This window comes from Felis catus, chromosome X (assembly GCF_018350175.1).
Source record: "Felis catus isolate Fca126 chromosome X, F.catus_Fca126_mat1.0, whole genome shotgun sequence".
Taxonomy (NCBI): Eukaryota; Metazoa; Chordata; class Mammalia; order Carnivora; family Felidae; genus Felis; species Felis catus.
The window spans coordinates 119,753,980-119,777,699 of record NC_058386.1 but is presented as its reverse complement, the minus strand read 5'-3'; the positions used below and the strand labels follow the sequence as shown (position 1 = coordinate 119,777,699).

At 40.9% G+C, this 23,720-nt stretch overlaps 1 pseudogene; it reads right to left on the bottom strand.

Moving 5' to 3' along the window:
• Window positions 1-735: 735 nt before the first annotated feature.
• LOC101091517 lies at window positions 736-23,034 on the bottom strand (annotated as a pseudogene).
• Window positions 23,035-23,720: the final 686 nt, after the last annotated feature.

The following is a 23,720-nucleotide window of genomic DNA, read 5'->3' as shown; positions in this document are numbered from 1 at the left end:
TTGATTTTTGACTAAAATTGGGTAAATTAATGCATGCAGTTTTCACTTTGTATCTAGAGAGACGAAGTAATTTTTCTGACAAGAAATTCAACATATCAATGCTGTCATGTTGCTACTTTTACAGTTTTTTTTTATTAAGACCTTTTATTAACAGGTGCTTGCCATTTTTTGACTTTTTTGAAAAAATCAAGTTGTGATCTTTTATTACAAATTAAAAATGAGGTTCCTGGGGCGCCTGGGTAGCTCAGTCGGTTAAGCATCCGACTTCAGCTCAGGTCATGATCTCAACGTGGATGCGAGCCCCACATCAGGCTCTGTGCTGACAGCTCAGAGCTTGGAGCCTGCTTCAGATTCTGTCTGTCTGTCTCTGTCTCAGCCGCTCCCCCACTCAGGCCCTGTCTCTCTCTCTCTCTCTCTCTCTCAAAAATAAACATTAAAAGTGAGATTCCTAAAAATCTCACCTTGATCAGGTATGAAACATTTGAAAAATCGTTAAAGGTATATTGAGGGAAAAAACCCAGCCTTACCAAAAAGAGACCTCTTTAGGCAAAAATAATAAAAACTCCATGTGCATAGATCATGCAGATAGTTCTGTTTATCTGGTCAGTGGGCAAGAAGGAGGCCCTTAAGGTCTTCAGGTCCAATCTTTCGTTCATTTCTTATCGCTGGAATTTCATATCCGTTTCTCCTTGTTGGAGGACTAAACAGGATGACGGTAGAGATGGTAAATCGGGATTTACTCAGCCCCGGCCTGCTCAGCCTCAGAAGAGGACAGATCCTCAGCTGGGGGACCCGCTGCTTTTGTGTCTTTGGCACCTTGCGCTTTAGCGTTCTCTGGGCGACCGCGTGGGTGATCAAAATTGTGGCGGTACGGATGTTGAGGTGACTGCTCACCTTCACTCTCATCGCCTTGATCTTATCTTCTTCACTGCCGTCCTCTCTAAGCTGACTTTGGCAAGGAGGACCCCGTGGGTCAACAGCCCCGAAACATATCCTGTCTCACTGGTCTACCTCGTTCTCTTGCACCCTGGTGGTGAACATCCTGCATCACCTCTTCCCGCACAGGAGGGTCGGAAGACTGTGGCCCACGTCCACACGGTCTCCACACGTAGTAAGGTGCGAACCATCTGCTGCGGTGGGGTCGGCGCTGTGAGGGCCTGGCCTTCGGGAGCACTCTCGGATGCCTCATTCTTTTCCCCACGCTCACTCTTCCGGTCGTTGTGCCGGGAATCGCGTGGAGGTCCCCTGCCACGTGGAGAGTGCCCATAATGCTTACGACCCGCTGCAATACTCACTGCCTTGCACTGGGCCCGCTCCACCCTGGCCCGTGACATTCGCTGCCTCCGCACCCCCTTCTTCCTTCAGCGTCCAACTCCACAGTCTCTCCGTCCCCTACACTGTGAGGTACTTCCTGGGGTAATTCTTTATGGCACTTCTGTATCTCCGTCGGTGTCATTCCTGCTGATGAAACCATATCCGTTTCCTACACGGGACCGTCTTCCCAAAACCTTGGTCGAGATGACGCTCCCGTCCCCCCGGCAGGCACCTCAGAGGTGAGGCCCCCCGGCCTCTGTTCCCTTCGCTGCTGAGCCTGGTGCCGGGCTCGGCGTCTCGGTGAGGGCGGGGGCGGCCGCTGGGGGGGAGGGAGGCCTCTCTGCTCAAGGTTAAGGTGATGATGACTGGGGCCGGCTGCCGCAGCTGCGGCCCCTCCCGGGCGTGATGGCAACTGAGCCAGGCCTATGCGGCTGCTCAGGGCTCTCCGGGGTCCGCTCTCTGCTCCCGCTACCGATCCAACTCGGTTCTTGGGCTTTTTAAACTCCACTTGTTCGAATGAGCTTAATGCGCTTTGACACTTCTTAGACTTTATTATCTCTGAAGCTGTCTCGGCTTTGTTTCATTAATTCTCACCATGTTTGTTTGAGCACAGGTGGTGGGAAGGTTATTCTCTTTGTTTCGCCGATGAAAAAACAAGGCGGGCTAACTTACGTTCTTTAAGGCTTCGGGGGATTAAAAAGGAGCATAAAGACTAGGACTGGGCCGACATAATAAAGAGGAGGACGGAAAGAAAAGGAGACCCTGGCAACTGAAGTTGGGTATGGGATGTGGGAACAGAACAGAGAGAATCTGGGGCCTGTTGCCAGGGAGCCACTTGACAGTAAGAGTAAGAGGTAGTCGGCAGGAGTGGTCAGATTGATCGTGATTCCGTTTGCCCAGCCCAGACTGTGAGAAATTTTCTAGGAATTAGATGCTAACTGTGAAGGTGGACCTCATAAGTCTTCTAACCTAGCATTTTACCCTATACCTAATTTTCCTCTGAAAGCTCGAAAGCAACAATGACTCCTAACTCTTAGGGTGCTTGGTATTTTATACGCAGTATCTTGGTTAAATGTTCACAGATACTATTAGTGTGTCCCTATTACAGCAGCTAAGGAAGCTGGACTTATGGGCCGGGTCACATGGCCTGTAAATTGTGAAGCTAGCGCCGGAGTCAACATCCGCCCCAACGTAAGTCTGCACTGGGCAAAACTGTGCTCTAATGCTTCTCCAATGACTGATATTCAAACAGCGGGTATAGTCCTATCATTTTTGCCTGCACACCTAATTGCTTTATAAAAATACGTTTCAATTGCTTCATGAGAATTTTGACACTTCTCTCACTTGGTCTACCTAGTTAAAATACGTGGTTTGTTTTCTTTCTATGAAAACAGAAAGAACAGAACTCTATTGCAATTCGTTTCAACCAGTATGTAGGGAGGCCTCATTTGTACCGTTTAATGTGCAGAAGACTTGACATATGAAGATAAATGATACAGTTTCAATCTTCAGAGCATGTATAGCAACTGAAATAGGCCCATCTCTTGGGCAGGGCAACGTGGGTGGTCGTACTATGTCCCACGCATTTGCAGTGACAGCCTGGATGTTGCACTTTGATGTGTTCTGTCTATCCCAGAGATCCTATGAAACATACCTACCTACAGAGTGGCTTCCTTCTACAAATGATTTTCCCAGGCAGCCTTCACGGGTTGTTTCCCCAGGGCCACAACTATTTCTAGTGATGGCCATGGAGACATGTAATAAATAACCAGCTGGCAAAGCTCTGAGTCAGTGCAGAGGAAGGACTATTTGTATGTATTCCAGACGTGTGAAAATGATAGTAGAAAAGACTGAGTCTTCAAGGGTACATAGTCTTACAGCTGGCAAGAAATGGTTATTGATGGGGAGACAAGTATAGGTGGAAAGACCAAAACCATGCTATGGAAGTATAAGAGGTATGACGAAAGCAGATTTCTTAAGTTCTGCATTGCCACGAACAGGCACTTAAATTTTGATATGGACAAAATGGAAAGATAGCAATCAATGCACACATTACAGTTCTGAAGGCTGGGATCAGTGTGTAGGTAATAGTTTTCTATAATCCAGTGGTTTCCAAAATGTGGTTCACAGAACACTTGAGTTCTAAGGAGTCTTCTCATTGGCCACCGATGTCATGTTAATATTTACAAAGTCAGTGCTATCTTAATATTTACAAAGTCGGTCCTACCGAGGGTTAAAATAATGCATGCATGGAACTGACAGTATTTCATAGCAACACACACACAAGAGCTTGATGAAAAGGTAAGATAAATTATTCAAAAGTTATAGAAATTAAAACCTTCTTATGCAATTTACTTAAACTTTAAATAATTTTTAGAAGCATGAACTGCGGATGTCAAGTAATATTTCCATTGTTGCCTAAAGGTATATTCTTAAGAATTGCAAAGCATTCTTTGTTTCAAAAGTCTGTGGCAACAGACAAGATTGATATCAAACTGAATAATTCATCAGCTAAACTTTGCACATAGCCATTAGCAGTAATTCTGATGAGGATGCATACAGGGAACTTGTTCAAACTTTTCTCCTAAGTTTAGCGTTGAACTTAAACTGTTCCTGATTCAGATTTCATATGTTTGTCAAGAGATTCAACCTCCTTACTGAAAAAAAAATCTAAGGAGGCTCATACACTTGAGAAGATGTCCAATATTTCCCTTTCCATATGAAATATACATGGATTAAAAATGTTTGGTGCTATATATTTAATGGATTAAAAATGTTTGGTGCTATATATTTAACTTTACCCAGATTCTTCTTATAAAAGTACATCTTGAATCCCCAAATGTTAATATCTAATTTTTGGCCCATAGAGGAAGCTTAAGAAATATGTATTGGGGTGCCTGGGTGGCTCAGTCGGTTAAGCGTCTGACTTCGGCTCAGGTCATGGTCTCACGGTTCGTGAGTTCGAGCCCCACGTCGGGCTCTGTGTTGACAGCTCAGAGCCTGGAGCCTGCTTCAATTCAGATTCTGTGTCTCTCTCTCTCTCTCTCTGCACCCCCCCCCACCACCACCACACACACACTTGTATTCTGTCTCTCTCTCTCTCTCTTAAGAATAAGTAAAACACTAAAAAAAATTTTAAAAATATGTATTGAATATATATAGTTCTACAGCAATCTGCCTTTATATACAGTCACAATCTTCTCCACACAACATTTCTGAGAAGCACAGAAATAAGAAATATTAATTTCCTCATTTAGAGATGAGGGTATTAAGGCCCAAAGTGTTTGAATTATTATCCTAAATTCACATGAATATTTTAGTCTTAGAACCGACATAGCATGCAGGTTACCAAATCCAAGTCCAATGCTCTTATGTCAAGTCAGACTGTATTATGTGATTCATATTATCAGTTCTTCAAAAATACTTTGAGGCATTTCTCTATAGAAGCTAACATATAAAAAACTGTAACAGAAATAAAAAAGAATAAGATCATAAATATACATGAAGTCATAAGCTAATCCATATCCTGTGGTCAAGAATTTACTGTGGATCTAAATTTCCTTGCAGCGAAGTAGAAAGTTATATAATTTGTATCATTTGACAAATGGAAAAATACAGGTAATGTGATATCGTGTCACCACCAAGCTAAAAACTCTCCCGATGGCTTTTCATTGCACTTATAGATAATTCAAACTTCACATCATAGCCCACAAGGCACAGAATACTCTGGCTTCCGTTATTTTTCTATTCTCATCAATTATTACTTTCCTCATTGTTAGCTATGTTCTAATCTCTTGGTTCTGTCGACATGCCGCATTTATTTCCCACCTTCAAGTCTTTGGACTCACTATTCAATACAGTGGCAATACTGCTCCTCACAGATCTTCACATGACTAGTTCCTTCTTATTATCCAGGTCCTAGGTCAAAAGTCTTAGTTTCTCATTATTCAAGAGTCAGAGAAACTATACTTGCCCATCTTATCCAAATTAATCATTTTCCCAGCTATTCCCTGGTTAATTATCATAGCCTACTTATTTATAGTACATGGCCCTCTCTGAAATTTTCATGTTTATTAATTTTTGTTCACTTCTCTTCTTGCCCTCCAACTAGAATAAAAATTCCACAAGAGCAAGAAACTCATGTGTGCCCCCAACACAATTGGATCTCCAGCACCAAGGACAGAGCCAATCAGGCATTCAATTGAAAATAGATGTGAAAGTCATTGAGCGGGATGAACTTTCCTTAAAACTTCATCCTAAAACCTCACAAACTCTTAAAAAGCCTTTGAAAACATGATGCACTATGGCTTTAGCATCTACTTTTAGATTATGCAGCAGTCACCAATGAGACGAGGTAGAATAAAGAGAGAGCCCATTGCAGAACTTTGAGTAAAACGAATATGAAATGGAAGCCCAACAAAATAAGAGCCTTTGAAGGAGAGTAACATGAAATGTCCAGAAAGAGGGAAAAAACAGCGAGGTTAGTGTTACAAAATGAAAGTGACAAGAAGGTATTTCAAAGCAGGTCATGAATAGTACAGATGCCAGAAAAGTATTCAATGAATTTTTCAACAAAGCTACTAGTGGTAACCTTGGCAAAAGCAAATTCAGGGGAGTGGCAGCGGTGATGATGCAAGTCAGAGCGCAGTGGATTAATGAGAGAATGTAACATGGAATTTCAACATAAAAAATAGATGCCATGGTTTTGTGCTGGGCATTTCTGGAGTAGATTTGTATTTATTTGATTTGACCTCTTAAAGAATCTCAATTTAGCTGTACTCAAGTGTCTTAGAGGAGCACTGCCTTCTGATGAGATACTGAATTGGATATTTGCAAATAAATTGGATTTTTCCCCACTAGCCAGGCTTTTAAATATTTGAATACCTCCATATTGTACACCTTAAATTTTCTCTTCTGCAGGCTAAATATTTATAGATTCTCCAACCATGCCCACTTATGACCTGGCTTCGGAGCCTTTACTTGCCTGCTTAAGGTCCTGTGACCACTCTAGTTTGTCGATGTCATCCTACAATGTGATTTCTAGAAATATTTAAGGACATCGCTCACCTTTTCAATACTTGTAATAGTTCCTCATCGCCCCATTCATTCTGACTTCTAAGACCTTCAACGTTGACTTTAACAAATATTCTTAGGCATTATCTCCATTTCCCTACATTATTTACAATACACATCTAGACCAGGGGTCAGCAAACTTTTTCTGTGAAGCGCCAGATAGTAAATATGTTTGGCTTTGCAAACCATATGTTCTCTGTTACAGCTACTCAATATGTCATAAACAGTACAATATATAATAACTGTACAATAGACAATACATTAATGAATGACTCTGGCTGAGTTCCAGTAACACTTCATTGGGGAAAAAAAGTCAGCAGGCTGAATTTGGGCCTTGAGCCATAATTTGCCAACCCATGTTCTAGACAAACAAAATGCCTTGTTCATGCTCCCCACCAACCCCTAACCTCCCCCTTCCCCCAATTAGTGAAAGTAAAGGCAATGCTGATAGAACCAGAAGACTCAAGTACAGCAGTTCATATGAGAGGAAAAGTTTTTCCTTCTTCCACATCATTCTGGCGTGAGTGGGCCAGATTGGTTCCTAACTCTGTTTCGCAAGATCATTCATTCGGTACCTGAGCTCTTTCTTGCTAAAGGCAGCGGGTGATTGGCAACTCTGAATAATACGCAGGCACCAGTACTGTATCTCTTCTTGATCACTTCCCCTAGAGCGATAGGCTTATATTATCCTTGTTTTAGCTTAAAAACTATTGAAAAAGGTAGTTTTGCCAAATGTTTTGACCCTACATCAAATGGGGTTCACTTTCCAAGCCTACCACCTCTTTTCCTGCCCATGAAGCCATTTGACTCGCACGTTAGATTTTTGTTGTAGTGGTTCCTCTCTTCTGATACCAACTTCTACAGTAGAGTAGGGTAGTGTGTGTTAAATTGACCAAAACCTGGGGGAAAACAACATACTAAAGGTTAATTTCTCGTATGTTTAACTGTCCAGGGTGGTTCCGGGCTGTTGAAAGAGACTCTGCTCCACAGGCATTAACAGACCGAGGGTGATGGCCACCCTGCCATATTCAACGTGTGGCTTCAAAGTGCATCTGGGTGGTTGTCATAAGTTTGTTGGAAGAGGAAAAGAACAAGGAAGAACTCATATAAAAAAAAAATCTTTATGATCCAGGACATGATTTTCTCTCATGTTACACTGACTATAATTCTGTCATATGGCCATACTTAATTGCAAGTGAGGCTGAGAAATGTAGTTCAGCTATATGCCTAGGAGGAAAACAAAAATGAATTATGGTAAATAGTCATTAGTTTCTGTACACCATCTGTCAAGACTCTGCAGTATTGTTCCATTCATGATTTCCTCACTTACTCTCATTTTCTCTTTTGTATGAATCTCTACAGTTCTTTTTGTATGCTCTTCATGACACACAGACTTCTCTACCTGAAATGCAGATACTGGTGGGCCTGAATTTGATGGTTATTAAAGACAGGAACACTGGAACTCTGCCTTCTGGCCTGCAGCACTGGAATCTGGAATTGCAGCCAGTGACCCGGTGGCAGAGCACAGCAGAAAGACAGATTAGGCTTTGTGTGTCTGACTCATCTTCGTATCACTTACTCCCAGCATACGGCATTGAAATAAATGGAAATGCAATTAGCGTGGTTGAAATCACACCTTATCATCTCCCACTTCTCTCGGGCTTTATTTAAATCTTACGATTTTACTTCCAACCTGCAGTACACTCTTCTTTGGGTAACTCTCCGATTCATAGTAATCCCCACTTCCCTTGGAAAAACCTCAGTACAGAGAGGAAACCAGTACAAATAATTAGGTGAATTTTCAATCTGTAACTATAGCTGGCTGTTCCATAGACTAAATAAAATTATTTCTACAGGACATTTGGGCACATTGAAACAGAGACCGGGAGTGTTCAGGGCCAAATCATGTTAATGACAGAATATTAGGGAGAAGATCCACCATTTTCTGCTGTTGAAGTTCCAGGTCCACCCTAATTCCAGCCCTTTGTGTGCCTTGGCTATTAAAAATCTTTCTTCAAAACTGTGAAATACAACAGTACCCTTTCAGTGTACTTGACATTTTGTTAAAACACTAAAATTAGTTTCCTCTGCTCGCTACTAAAAGAAACTTGTTATTACCATGTCACTGTTAGAGTTTTACTTTTCTGGGGTAGAGGGAAGTATAACGGTATTTGAGTCATTATTCTTTCTCTTAAGCACACGGTGACATCATACCTGTGCCATAAGCTATGGGCCCAAGTCATTCTAACTTGTCCCCACAGTTGTAACTTTCTTTGAGTCTGATATTTGTGTAGCTGGATTTTAGAACTCTAACATTTTTGTTCGTATGTTATTATTATTTGTTTTTGGATTGTGTTCATCGTTCCAGACTATTAAGGTCACTTCTAGTCGTGACAGGACACACAATGCAGCAGAGAATGCTAGCCCTCAGCAAGAAGTGTACTCTCCTCTGCCGCCTGAAACTTCTCTATACGACATCTCTTAGGGGTCCTGCGTCACTTGCAGGCCTGACCTGTAAAACCTCTTTTGTAATCCTCCACACTCTCTCCCTTGTCTCCTGGCTACATACAAATGATCCATTGGAGGACTCCAAAGCCCTAAAAAAAAACAGTGGAACAATGAGATTGAAAGAACCTAGGTCCTCAAAAGACTGCATCAAACAGATCTTGGTCTGCAGTTTGAAGAAAAAGTAAACTTGTCTGTATTAAGCCTTTGAAATGTAGGGATTATTTGTAACAGCTGTCAAATAACAAAAATCTGAATGTATATAAGGAAGGGCTATTCAAAAAGACGATTGCAATAAATAGAACATGCTGACCTCAGGATCTGCAAGTGTCTTAAAATCAAACAGTGGAAGGTCTTTAAAAAATGGGAAACGGTAAGAGGGCTGGTAGGAACTTTAGTGGGGGAGGGGGGAGGCAAGCAGTGGGGGTGGGAAGGTGGAAAACTCCAGGCACTTCAACAACAAAATCTGGTTCTGTAGTCAGCCAATTCATGGAATGAGCCACAAGGGAGGATGTCTGTATCTTGGTGCTTGCTTAAGCAGGGGCGAAACCAAAGTTCAGGGACCTGTGTGGAGGAGAGAAGCCTGACTAAAATTTGGTCAAGTAATGTGGAATTGTGAGTACATGGTCACAGTCTATCTTGACTAATCCAGTCTCTCTCCTCAGTTTCGTCAATCCTACTAACTCAGTCAACACGCCATCGGGGTACTTACTAAACTCCATATTGTTCCTACTCTGGCCAGGCTCAGCCGCCTCTAACAACAGTAAGAGATTAGAGAGAGCTACTGTAGCACCAGACTTCGGAACCCAAACCTTTTGGTGAAAACCTCTCTAGAGAATGAATTCTTCCACCTCTCATTCAGGGTTACCTCCTCAGTATGATGCCACAGATAAAAGAAGAAGGCTAACATAGCTCACATTCATAAGAGAGAAAATGTACCGTGATAATGTAAGATGTTAACAAAAGGAAAAAACTGGGCAAGAGGATTACAGGTACTCTGTGCTATCTATGTGACATTTCTGTAAATATAAAACCATTCTAAAATGTAAACATTTCATGCTTCTGACAAATATTGAAAATAATAAGTGATGGCAAGGATGCAGGGGAAAGGGAGCATCCATACATTGCTGGTGGGAATGCAAAATTGTACAACCACTTAGGAAGACAATTTGGCGGTTGCTAGTAAGGTCAAACCTCCACTTACCGTATGGAACAGCAGTCCTACTCCTAGATATTACACCAGAAAAATCATCATTTATGTTCACTCCAAAACCTCTAAGGGAAAGTTTAAGGTAGCTTTATACATCATCATCAAAAGCTTTAAACAACTCCAATGGCAGGAATATACCGTTAATACATACAACAGTATGGATAAATATCAAATGCGTTATCATAAGTGAAGACAGAAAAATTATATATACTCTACGATTCTATGTATGTGACTTTATATGTAGACATAGATAATAGACTAGAGGTCTCCCTGGACTTGGGGGTATTGGGATGGGTTACGAAAGAGCAACATGGGAGGATTTGGAGACGTGATGGAACTGTTCTGTATCATGAGCGTGGCAGTGGTTACATAAGTGTATCCATTTGTCAAAACCTGTAGAACTGAACCCCAAAAGAGTATGACCCTGTGTAATTTTATTATTTTTTAAATGTTTATTTATTTATTTTGAGAGAGAGAGAGAAAGAGCATGAACAGGGCAGGGGCAGCAAGCGAGGGAGAGAAAGAATCCCAAACAGGCTCTGTGCTGTCAGTGCAGAGCCCAGTGCAGGGCTCAATCCCATGAACCATGAGATCACGACCTGAGCGGATGCTCAAGCGACTGAGCCACCCAGGGACCCCCTACCCTGTGTAATCTTAAATGTATGGATGACAAAATAAACATTGAAAGGAAAAGGGTGGGATATGATATGCAGCAAATTCTAATCAAAAGAAGCCTGATAAAATTGATATTACATAAGATGAAGGCCAAAAAGACCCCTACGATAAAAATTACGTATATTCTGTCCTTAAAGCAAATCTCAACAAATATAGAGAATAAAAACATCCGAATAAAATTCTCTGACCAATTAGGCTAGAAATTAATAACAAAAGAGTAGCCATAAAATTCCCATATGTTTTAATTTTTTTTCAACGTTTTTTATTTATTTTTGGGACAGAGAGAGACAGAGTATGAACGGGGGAGGGACAGAGAAAGAGGGAGACCCAGAATTGGAAACAGGCTCCAGGCTCTGAGCCATCAGCCCAGAGCCCGACGCGGGGCTCGAACTCACGGACCGCGAGATCGTGACCTGGCTGAAGTCGGACGCTTAACCGACTGCGCCACCCAGGCGCCCCAAAATTCCCATATGTTTTAAAATTTAAACAGTGCACATCTAAATAACTCATTAACAAAAAGAAAATAACTGCATTTAGGTAGTATTTTACCATAAATGATAATGCAAATCAGATGTATTAAAACATGTAGAACACAGCTAAAGCAGTAATCAAAGAAAAACATAGATTTAAATACTTCTATTAGAAGCGAAAGCCTGAAAATCAACAAAGTATGGGGCGCCTGGGTGGCTCAGTCGGTTAAGCATCTGACTCTTGATTTTGGCTCAGGTCATGATCTCACGGTTCGTGAGTTCAAGCCCTACATCAGGCTCTGTGCTGACAGTGCAGACCTGCTTGGGATTCTCTCTAAATAAATAAATAAATAAATAAATAAATAAATAAATAAATTTTAGAAAAAAGAAAAAGAAAAGAATAGCAAAGTAAACCCAATGAGAATAGAAGAAAAATAATAAAGGAACCAATATCAGTGAAATAGAGACGATCAAACGGAAAGATTCTACCTAGAAATTGCTAAAATGGCCAACCTCTGGTCATTTAAAACGACCTATTGAAAAACAAGGAAAAGATACAAAGAACTGTCAGGAATGACAGGATGTCAAGATGTGGAAGACTCAATACTAGAAAGATGCTGCTTCTCACCCATTTCATCAATGGATACAACCCTTATCCCAATTAAAATCCTGGAAGGTTTTTTGAGCAACTGGGCTTATCATCAAAAGTCTCATTTAAGAAACACGTAGCGCTTCAAGAATGGAAAATTATGATCTCAAAAGTGAAGTGCAAGGTGCAGGAGGAATGCTTATCAAAGAAAATGTTAGCCATGTGTGTAAATCTACACAGAAACTGTTAGTACAAAAAATAGTGTCCTGTTTGGGGGATATAAAGATTATAGCTGAAATAGTAAACATTTTGTCGTTGTGAAAAAGGAAATTTTCACTGAATTTTGACCATGTCATGTGGACTTGGTTCCTCTGAGCCTGGAGAGAGTATGATAGCAAATAACTGAGGCCTCAGAAAAAAAAAAAAAAAGAATCAGAGCAAGGGCTTCTAGAAAAACTATTTAGAATGAATGGAAAAACAGCCAGTGAACATATAGCCGTACTATGTAGACTCAGTAAAAAGATTCGGGAATCATTCATAGGTTTGCCCCTGAGCTCCACTAAATCCCGAAGATCTTCAACTGGCAAGACAAAGACTTGTTCCAACTAAACAACCACTTTGCCTTGTGGAATTATGGTTTTCTTCCTTTGCCTTTTGTCATGCAAAGAGTTCATGGACATATACCCCAAGCACCACTTGGCGCAGAAATAACGTAGAGCTCATGGGAAAAAAAAAAAACTTCTAAGTAGATAAATAGTATACATCATGCAGTACTCCAAACATTCATTACTCCATACCAGAAGGCATATAGATGTTCTGTTTGCACCAGGTCTAAAGTTCCAACAGGACGGGAGCCTACTTTTATTATTATTATTATTATTATTATTATTATTAATTTTTTGACCCCCTTCACCTATGTTTCCGCCAATCTGTTCTTTGTATCTATGAGCTTGTTAGTTTTTAGATTTTATACATAAGAAAGATCATGCAGTATTTGTCTTTCTCTGTCTAACTTAGTTCACTTAACATAATGTCCTCAAGGTCCATGCATGTTGTTGCAAGCGGCAAGATTGCAAATGAGTAAGATTATTCAGCCATATCCAGTCAAAACCACAATGAGGGGCACCTACGTGGCTCAGTCAGTTAGTTAAGTGTCAGACTCTTGATTTCGGCTCAGGCCATGATCTCACGGTTTGTGAGATCCAGTCCCGTGTCAGGCTCTGCGCTGACTCATGAGCCTGCTTGGGTGTCTCTCCCTCTCCCTCTCTCTCTCTCTGCCCCTCCCCCCTGGTGTGCAAGTGCACATACATGCATTCTCCCCCTCTCTCTCAAAATAAATAAATAAATAAACATTGAAAAAAAAACCACAATGAGCTATCACCGCACCTCGCACCTGTCAGAACAGCGAAAATAAAAAACACCAAAATAGCAAGTGTTGGTGTGAATGTGCAGAAAAGGGAACCCTCGTGCACTGTAGGTGGGAATGCAAGCTGGGGAAGCCACTGTGGAAGAGGGTATGAAAACACTCATCAAAATGTTACATGCACCCCTATGTTTATAGCGGCATTATTTACAACAGCCAAGTTATGGAAGCAGCCCAAATGTCCATTGACAGACGAATGGATAAAGATGTGGTATATACATGCAATGGAACCTTATTTAGCCATAAAAAATGAGATCTTGCCGTCAGCAACAACATGGATGGAGCTAGAGAGTATAATGCTAGGTGAAATAAGGCAGTCAGAGAAGGACAAATACCCTGTGACTTCATTCATATGTGGAATTTAAGAAACAAAACAAACAAGCAGAGGGAGGAAAAAAGAGAGAGACAAAGTAAGAAATAGACTTTTAACTATAGAGGACAAGCTGATGGTTACCACAGGGGACGTGGGGGGAGGGTACGGGCGCAATAGGTGAAGGGGATTAAGAGTACACATACTGGGACGCCTGGGTGGCTCAGTTGGTGAAGCATCCGACTCTTGATTTTGGCTCAGGTCATGATCCCAGGGTCATGGGTTCAGGTCCTGCACAGGATTCTGTGCTAGCACAGGGCCTGCTTGGGATTCTCTCTCTCCCTCTCCCTCTGCCCCTCTCCTGCTAATGTGGTCTCTCTCTCTCTCAAAAAAAAAATTGTTTTAATGGAAAAAAAATATAGTGATTGTTGAATCACTATATTGTGCACCTGAAACTAATATAGCGCTGTGTTTTGACCATAGTAGAATTGAAATAAAATAAATAAAAATTAAAAGCGTAGAAATTTGCTGAAATATAGGGAGAAAAAGTGAAATGAGAGAAATAAAACACCAGTTAAATAAAGACAAGGAAGTAAAGAAAACAATCAAGGAAAAGTTGTCAGATGACAAGATAGAAAATAAAATAGGAAATCCAAATATATCGGTAATCACGCTAAACACAAATGGACTGATAATGGTGTAAGCAACACAATTTACAAACTTACTCCTATACTCCCATATTAGGAAATTCATTATTTTCAAGCATATATGAAGCATTTATAAAAGTTAACTTCATATTAGGCTGTCAACCCGATCAACGAGTTTCAAAGTATGGTATCCAGTGTCATACACGTCGTACTTTCCAACTATGACGCATTCCAATTAGAGATGTTATAAAAAGACAACCAAAACATACATTTGGAAATTTAAAAACACACTCATGTCAAAGACAAATTATGATGGAAATTAGGAAATACGTAAAAGTAGATAATACTGAAAAGACCAAATACAAAATAACCAAACATGTTAGATGCAGCTAACGCGGCTCTTGCATTAAAAACAAAAATGAGGGGCGCCTGGGTGGCGCAGTCGGTTAAGCCTCCGACTTCAGCCAGGTCACGATCTCACGGTCCGTGAGTTCGAGCCCCGCGTCAGGCTCTGGGCTGATGGCTCAGAGCCTGGAGCCTGTTTCCGATTCTGTGTCTCCCTCTCTCTCTGCCCCCCCCCCCCGCCCTGTTCATGCTCTGTCTCTCTCTGTCCCCAAAATAAATAAACGTTGAAAAAAAAATTAAAAAAAAAAAAATGGAGGGGCGCCTGGGTGGCTCAGTCGGTTAAGCGGCCGACTTCAGCCAGGTCACGATCTCACGGTCCGTGAGTTCGAGCCCCGCGTCAGGCTCTGTGCTGACAGCTCAGAGCCTGGAGCCTGTTTCAGATTCTGTGTCTCCCTCTCTCTCTGCCCCTCCCCTGTTCGTGCTCTGTCTCTCTCTGTCTCAAAAATAAATAAATATTAAAAAAATTTTTTTTAATAAAAATAAAAAAAAAACAAAAATGGAAAGTGAAGAAACTAAAGAAGTTAGAAAAAGAATTTATAAATTCAAGTCAGGATAATAGAAATAATTTTTAAAATACAAAAACAAATATCTGAAATAGAATGTAGCCAAGAGATCAATGTGGCTGCAGTGAAAAGAGACGGGAGCGTCACTGAAAATGAAGTCAGAGAAGTGAGAGAGGAAAGGGAACCAGATGATTCAGAGCCTTTTAGGTCTCAGTGAAGACTGTGGCTTCTATTCTGAAGGAGCTGGGAAATCATGGGAGGGTTTTAAAAAGAGTAGTGACATGAGCTGATTGACATCCTAATTTGAGACTGGACTAAAGGAAGGCAAAAAAAAAAAAATAAGGAGACCAGTCGCGAGGTTACTACAATAATCCAGGGAGAGATAGTGGTGGTTTAATCCAAGTCAATGGCAGTGGGAATAGTTAGAAGTAGTCAAATCTAGGGGCGCCTGGGTGGCTCAGTCGGTTAAGCGTCCGACTTCGGCTCAGGTCATGATCTCAGGGCTTGTGGGTTTGAGCCCCGCATCAGGCTCTGTGCTGACAGCTCAGAGCCCGGAGCCTGTTTCAGATTCTGTGTCTCCCTCTCTCTCCGCCCCTCCCCTGCTTATGTTCTGTCTCTGTCTCTCAAAAATAAATAAATAAAAACATTTTAAAACAAGTAGTCAAATCTAGAATATATTTCAGGATTGGAGGTGACAAGATTTATTAATGGACAATATACGGGGTGTGAGAAAGAGGTCAAGAATATGGCAAGATATTTTGACCTGAGGACTGAGGTTGTTATTAATTAAGATGGGAAAGACTGTGGGAGGAGTTGACATGGAATGTAATATGAAGAGTGTGGTTTGGTACATATTAAATTCCAGTTGTTATCAGATATTCACATTAGGGTATCAAGTATGCAGTTGGAAATCTAGGTTAGGATTCAGAAATATATTCTTTTTTTTTCATTTTTTTTTCATTTTTTTTTTGAGAGAGAGAGAGACACAGAGAATGAATAGGGGAAGAGCAGAGAGAGAGGGAGACACAGAATCGGAAGCAGGCTCCAGACTCCAAGCTGTCAGCACAGAGCCCGAAGTGGGGCTTGAACCCACAAACAGTGAGATCATGACCTGAGCCAAAGTTGGACCCTCAATCGACTGACCACTCAGGCACCCCAGAAATACATCCTTTCTAACATGGCCAAGCCTTTACATATAACTTCAATATAAAGATTTGTGACTTAAATGACAAGTTAATTTATAATAACACAGCAATTAATTATCCTCATTCCCTTCTATTTTAGTGTATATACTCCAGGATCACAGTGGATTCTCACACTGAGGGAATATTTAGCCTTTTAACTCTTCTGACACAGGATCCGAGCCTTTAACTTGAACAGGATGTTGAACTATGTTCCAAAACCTAGGTTTCGAAACAAGTTCTTAAAATTTTATCAATGGAAATTTTATGTTCCCACTTAGGTAGTTTTAACTGTTGGTTGAAATGGCACGTCCCAAGCTGGCAATTATTTTTGAAAATCTGAAATCTCTAAACACATTTTTAAATCAATTAGCACTCAGTAAATTGGTGCAAGTTATAGTTTTATGGTTAGTTTTTTGTTTTTTGTTTTTTAATTTAGATTCCATAGTTGTTTTCCTGCAAGGGGAGATTAAATACAATTGTTTTAAAATGGTTTCCCAAATTAAAAAAATAATAAACCAGACAATGCAAAAAACCTGTGACCAGTATAGGGCCTAACTATATTCAATGTTTTCTATTATTTCCACTCAGTCTCCTTCCTCTCTTTAGCCTCTTTTGTAAAGGTAGTCAATGAAAAATTCTCCTACCCATTATCCTCTGCCTCCCATTTTGAAAAGATGAGGCCTCAACATTTTTTTCCCCTTTTGTGCCTGATGGTTCAACTTCAAAACATGATCAGAATTTGCCCTTTAGCCTTGACAGTCCCCGGAGCCCTAAATACTCTTCTAATTTCCCCCTCTCCTGTGAGGGCAAAATGACTTGTAAAAGGGTCAGGATGTATTTCTAGACATCCGAAATTTTCCACGTGACTTTAAATGGAAGTCCTTAATTACTTGAAGCTTTGTCCAACTCTGCACCCAGTCAATTTTCTTCCTCAGATTCTGACCTTCCCCTATAATTCAACTAGAGCCAGGCAGTAAAATCTGTTTATTCCTTTCATGAAGATACTCCTCCTTCTATCCATCTGGGGACTGCCTCCCTGTAACCTCTGGGAAATAGAATACTTTCTTGGCCCATTAACAAGACAATTAGATACTGACCTATAGGCTTTGCCCTTTGGAAAGATTCCATCCAATGTTGCCTGTACTTGGAGTTTTCCAAAGTGGTCACATTCTCTTTAGTCAAAGCTAGGAGGGCTCGGTCATCTATGAAAACAAGAGGGAAGACCACAGTTTCAGACAGTAAACTAACAAAGTCAGGAACACGGTAATCCAGCTGATCATAATAACAAGAAGCAGTAGTTCTATTGTTGCATAATCTAGGTTCTCTGCCATGAATGGAATTGTGACTAGCAGTTAGTACATATCGTAGCAGGAAGGGAAACAAAAAGCAAATTTTACTTGAACTGCACCCTAGTCCTTCCCCTTGAGGAAGGCTTATGAAGAATGCATATGGCTTCCCACCACATTACCACTCATCACTGGCCCACAGTTTTGTCCATTATCATGTCATGAGCATGAAGGGAAGCAGTAACCAGGGAAACTTGGGGTAGCACATGTACTTTATCCATGATCAAAATGTCTTTTCTACCTAGTCGCCAACTACATTCCTTGCTCCTATCTACGGTACATAAATACAGAAGAATAATGTATCTTCTTCTTTGTCTTGCCTGTGTCTTCATACCTTACTGACCAAAAAGTGTTTTTGTTAGTAAAGTCTTGGTTGTCTAATGTGGGTTATAAGCTTAGGAATCCCCCGGGCTTACACCAATGGGTTAACAAGGCATAAAGAAATACAAAATCATAAAATGCTCACACCTGAGTTTGGGTAAACCAGATTGTCACTCCAAGAATAGGGAGGTACAAAGACACCCTGAGAATATGGAGGCACAAAGGTGCCAGGAATAGGGAGGTTCAAAGGCACCCCAAAATAGATAGGGGGGGCAGAGCCCCCAAAATAGAGAGGGAGAGGCAAAGGCCTAAAATAGGAATGGGTGCAAAGGTGCCCAATACACAGGTATATGAAATAAACAATAATAGATATTCAGGGTGGAAGCTCCCCCAATTTAGTACGATGGCAGAAAGTTGCTTTCACAGGAGGATAGGACCAGGTTAGGTAAACTGGTGAATTGAACTACGGGCCGCTGCGCTGCATGCAAAGCAGCCCGGAGCGGAGATGGTTAACAAAAGAAATGGTGCCTTGTCAACCCTGAGGTGACTCCCCCTATCTGTCTCGTCCCCAAGGCTGGCTGAGATAAACAGAGGTGCTGTTTCATGTCTGCTGTAAACAACCTTCCTCCCGACAGCCCGGTGCCCGGATTTTGTTTTGAATTAACCCAAACCCCAAACAATGTATATCTTCAAAACCCCCCTCTTCCTTCATGTCCCCACGTTAATGTTCCCAGTTTCCTTGTCTCTTTGTACACGTCCATCACGTTTGTAAGCCTTCTGATCTTAATAAAAACGAGAGCAAGGACCTTTATTCGGGGCTCTTGTCTTTTCCCGGACATAAGCCATCTCTCGCTTTAATCCTGCGTCCGCTCTTTTGCTGGCCAAAAGAGAACTTCAGACGTACAGTCTACGACAGTCTAATTCCACTGATTTCATCTACATTTTTACTAACACACAAAACATACTCAAACATTGTCAACCTCGTGATTGTACCACTTACCTGCCGATAAGATCTCACTACCTGCGCTGCATATAATTACTGAACCTATACATTTTCTTTTTCCAGCAAAATAGTCTCTCCTTCTGTTCCATACTATAGACAGGGCCTAGGGTAGGCACCATAGGCTATGCTACATTTTATATCAAGAACTTTAGTCATCCAGTGTATTTATTTAACCCATAACCAATCCACATAACTCTATTCCAATATAGCCCAAATTGAGCCCTCTTTTTCATATCAACATGAAAAACTTGAGTAAACTCCTCCCTGAAATTCAGATCCAGTATATTTATTTTAAGAGTTATAAGGGAAAACACAAACGCTTACTCATCAGTCTTCAGTCAAAGAAAAATAATACTTGTCCCAGAGACTTGACGAGTGACCAGATTAAAGCAGGAGCCAGGAGACATCAGGGAAGGAGACAGACGAAAGCTATTTTGGTGAAAGCATTGACAGGCCTGGAAATGGAGACGATGTGCACGTGTGGGCAAAGGACAAGGAAGAGTTAAAGATGATTTCCAGGTTTCTATCTCGTGTGATGAGGTGCACTGTGGACTGTTATCTCTCAGTCCCCAAACAATACTGAAACTCAGTTATGCCCAGCGTGCTTCGTAGGCCCCAAATTCTGAATTTCAGCAGCCTCGTGTCTGTTTGTGTTCACATCCCAGCAGGCTTGATCACAAAATGCACCCCCATTCATATGTAAGCTCAAAAACTCAATATTGCCAATAATTCTCCCAGTCTCTAACCCTGTGTTTCAGATGATGCCCCTTATTTAAGACTTGCCTGTCTTCAAGGTACCTCTGGTCATCCATAAGATGCCTTAGACTCAACATATTAATATCAACGGCCAACCTCAGAAAACATGAACGGCTGGGCAGGGGGCAGGCGCGGAATGATAATCCAGGATCTCCATCTTCAGAATGCTGTGACTACCAATGTGTCTTTGTGTAATCACCAAATTTTAAAAAATAGCAATAACAACAAGGCTTCCCCGTAAATTATGTCCCTTGTCATTGCAGCTATCAGTAAGCAGAACCGTCAACCTTAGTTCAATGAAGCAAGGGAGAAAATAACCTCTTTCAAACAGCCTTTTATCACTACATCAGGAAACGCTGAAAGTGTTGAGCCACAAAAAATAACTACTTTTATGTTCAAATTATTTACCTAGCAGATCACTGCCCAAAAAGGGGGCTATGTTAAACCACTTCTCACATACCCTCTAGATGTGCTCCATTATACATAGCTAAATGCTGACCAAAGAAGCATATAAAATTTTCAGTGTTTGTTAAATGGGAAGATGTTCCTTTGCACATAGCTTGTAAAACAATCTAGCCCTTTAAATGTCAATACAATAGCCACTAGTGACATATGGCTACTGAGCCCTCGAAATGTGACAAGTCTATGAAAAAGGAATGTAAAATATCTTGTCGTTTTTATATTGAGTGTAAGTTTTAGATGATACTAGTTTGGACAAATTGGGTTAGATAAAATATATTACTAAATACAATAATACATATATATAATATAATATTACTACATAATTTCCATTTACCTCTTTTAACACGGTTTCTAAAAAATTTCGAATTACATAGGAAGCTCACATTATATTTCTATCGGACATTGCTATTTTATACTATGTTAGAGCATATATCAGATAACAATTTTAGAATGCCCTTTAACTGTCGGTTGTCTTCTTGAATATCACTTTTTCCAAACTAAATTACTGTGACATATAGTTAGTCTGCCTTTCTCAGTATGTCCTAACCAATTTCTCAGTTAACTAGGGAATGTGTTTAAAGGAAAATAAAATTTTCTGTTACATGTTTTCATATTTCCAAACATGATATAGGTAACTTTTATTAGATTCCAACTGGCATCATGAGTGTTCATCAACATACAAAAAAAAACAGGTAACTTAGGCAAATGGTGGAAACCCAGGGGAGATACTCCATCTTTTCATTTAGTGCTATATTTTTCCTCCTTTTCAATTAGCACAAGCAATCTTTTTGATATAGTGGCAGCACAACGTGACTATATATGCTAAGTGATGTTGCGAATTCAGGCTGTGAGATTTCCCTTGGAGATTAAATTACCTTTGAAATTCTCCAGCTGAAGCAGCATGAATTTCTCTTCTACTTTGTTTTTGGCCTGGAATCTTTAGTGATGCAATTTCTTCCTAAGGAAAATGCATCGAAATGACTCTCTGGTTCTCTGAGCTTTGCTTAAGCCCAATATCCACAAAGATGATGAATATTTTTGGCGGGGGTGGGGAGGGGGGGGGGCTTGGTGAACTGCCCTGCCATTCATCTAGCTGTCTTCAGGAATTACAGGCAGAAAGGGATTAGAATTACTAGTGACTTCTTTCCTTGATGTCAGGCAGAGCAAACTGTCCTAAACAAAGACTGGAGTTCTGTTTTGAAGCTGGGATTTTTGTTCAGGTTGTTAACGTTTGTGGCTAAAGATTTTCTATCGGACTCATAAAATTTATAGATACTTTGGCCAGGTGCATCATTCCTATATACTCCTCTCCTCGCATTTCCTCTGATGAATCCCATACTCGTAGACAAACACCGGATGTGCGATATGTTGAGTATCCTGAGGAAAAATGAAAAGTTCCATTCATCCATTAATTATCTAGACATTTGATTCCCTCAACTATTACCATTTACTCGTCCATCTAGAAATTTCTAGACAATGGATAAAAGTGTCCAGTTTTCATTTATTAAGTTGGCCTCATCTCGATTCAGTCATTTTATAAGCTCTAACTCATCATAAGGTTGTGATGAATTGCCCCCCCCTTTTGTAATAGAGGGAAAATTAGAACATTAACAGAGTCTATAGTTTCAGATTTAACACAATTCCATATCAGTATCAGAACCTGCACATCCACCTAAAAGCAAAATGTACACTTCAAAACCAGATGGGGTAGCCTAAATGCTCCATGGGTGATTCCAGCGGAATACAGTGCATAACGTTTCTGAAGAATGCATATTAAATATGAGCAGTTATAAGACTTTGAGTAGGATGTAGTATGCTTGTGCAAATGCAAGTAAGATCACATCTGAAGGAGGTTTCCTAAGATTAGAATAAAGCTAAAATGGATTCGAGGTTAAAATATTCCAATAACACTTGAAACTTGTAGCCTTTCCGGTATTCATCCAAAATCGTGAGCATGTTTCTTTCTTCTGTGTTTGCAATGGTTGAGGTTCATTTACTTCAAAAGTTCTCAAATTTACTCTAGGCGCAGGGTCTTGGGCCCCAGGGCCAGCAAACTTTTTCCGTAAAGGGCAGACTCTAATCGGTGTTTGTTACTTTGCTGGCCACAAGATCTCTGTTGCAACTATTCACCTCTGCCACTGTAGCACAAACATAAGCACAAGCTTATAAGCACAAGCAGTCATAGTCTGTAAACCAATGGGCGTGGCTGCGTTCCAATAAAACTTTAGAAAAACAGATGATAGGCTGAATTTGGACTATAGTTCGTGGTTTGTTAACCCATTTCATTCCAATGAAATCTCACATCAAATCCCAGTGGCTGGTAATGGTTATGAATTAAAGTTCAAAAACACAGGTTAAGTCACAAATACCACATTATCTTCCAAAGAAAACCTTTTATAACACCACTCGGTGGCAAGTTTTATCTGAGTACTTCTTTTTTTTTTTTTTTTTTTTTTTGATGTTTATTTTTGAGACAGAGAGAGACAGAGCATGAGTGGGGGAAGGGAGAGGAAGAGGGAGACCCAGATTCCGAAGCAGGCTCCAGGCTCTGAGCTGTCACCACAGAGCCCCATGCGGGGCTCGAACTCAGGGATCCTGAGATCATGACCTGAACTGAAGTCAGACGCTCAACCGACTGAGCCACCCAGTGGCCCCCTATCTGAGTAATTCTTGGAGCTATCCCTCCCTCTTCCCTAGGATCTTAGGTAGCAGCAACACAAAGCAGTGGGTTGGGGTATGTGGGCTCCATTGTCTGTATGTTATCTGTTTAGACATGTTACCACTCTAACCTCCATCAACAGGCCTCTTCAGTCCTGACTCGGTGCTGCTTGCGGCCATGCTTGAAGCATGGGTGATTGATGGATATACTACAAACTCCCACTGGAGTCCCAGGCAGACATTACTTAACGATGGCTTGCCACATACTGGGGGTGCTTCCACGGTTCTTGTTTATATTTTGGAAACCACTTTATTGAGTTATGGACACGTAAAAAGCTGTACATGTGTCACGTATACAAGTCTAATTTAGGGATAAGTATACGTTCATAAAACCATTACGGCCATTATGGTCATAAACACATTCATTCCCTCCCAAAGTTTCCTCCTGTCCCCTTTATTGTTGTTATTTGCATGTGTGTGTGGTAAGAACATTTAACATATGATCTGCTCTCTTAGCAAATTTTAACTATACAATAGGGTTTTGTTAGCTATAGGCTCTACGCTGTGTTACAGATCTCCAGTGTATTACAGATGTATTACAGTGTATAACAGATCTTTAACATGTATAACTGAAACGTTGTACCCTTCCCTCCACATTTCCCCTTCCCCACAGCCGCTGGCTTCAAGGGTTCTGAACCTAGGGTTTGACTGCAGGCAGGGCAAACAGACCGTTGTGTTTTTCCTATCTTCTGGAAATCTTGCCTTTCTACCATATTATTTTCAATATTGTTCTCTCCAGTGTACTACTCCCTTTCCCCAGCAAACGTTCTGCAAATGGATCAGGGTTTTATTTAAGAACTGGGGCT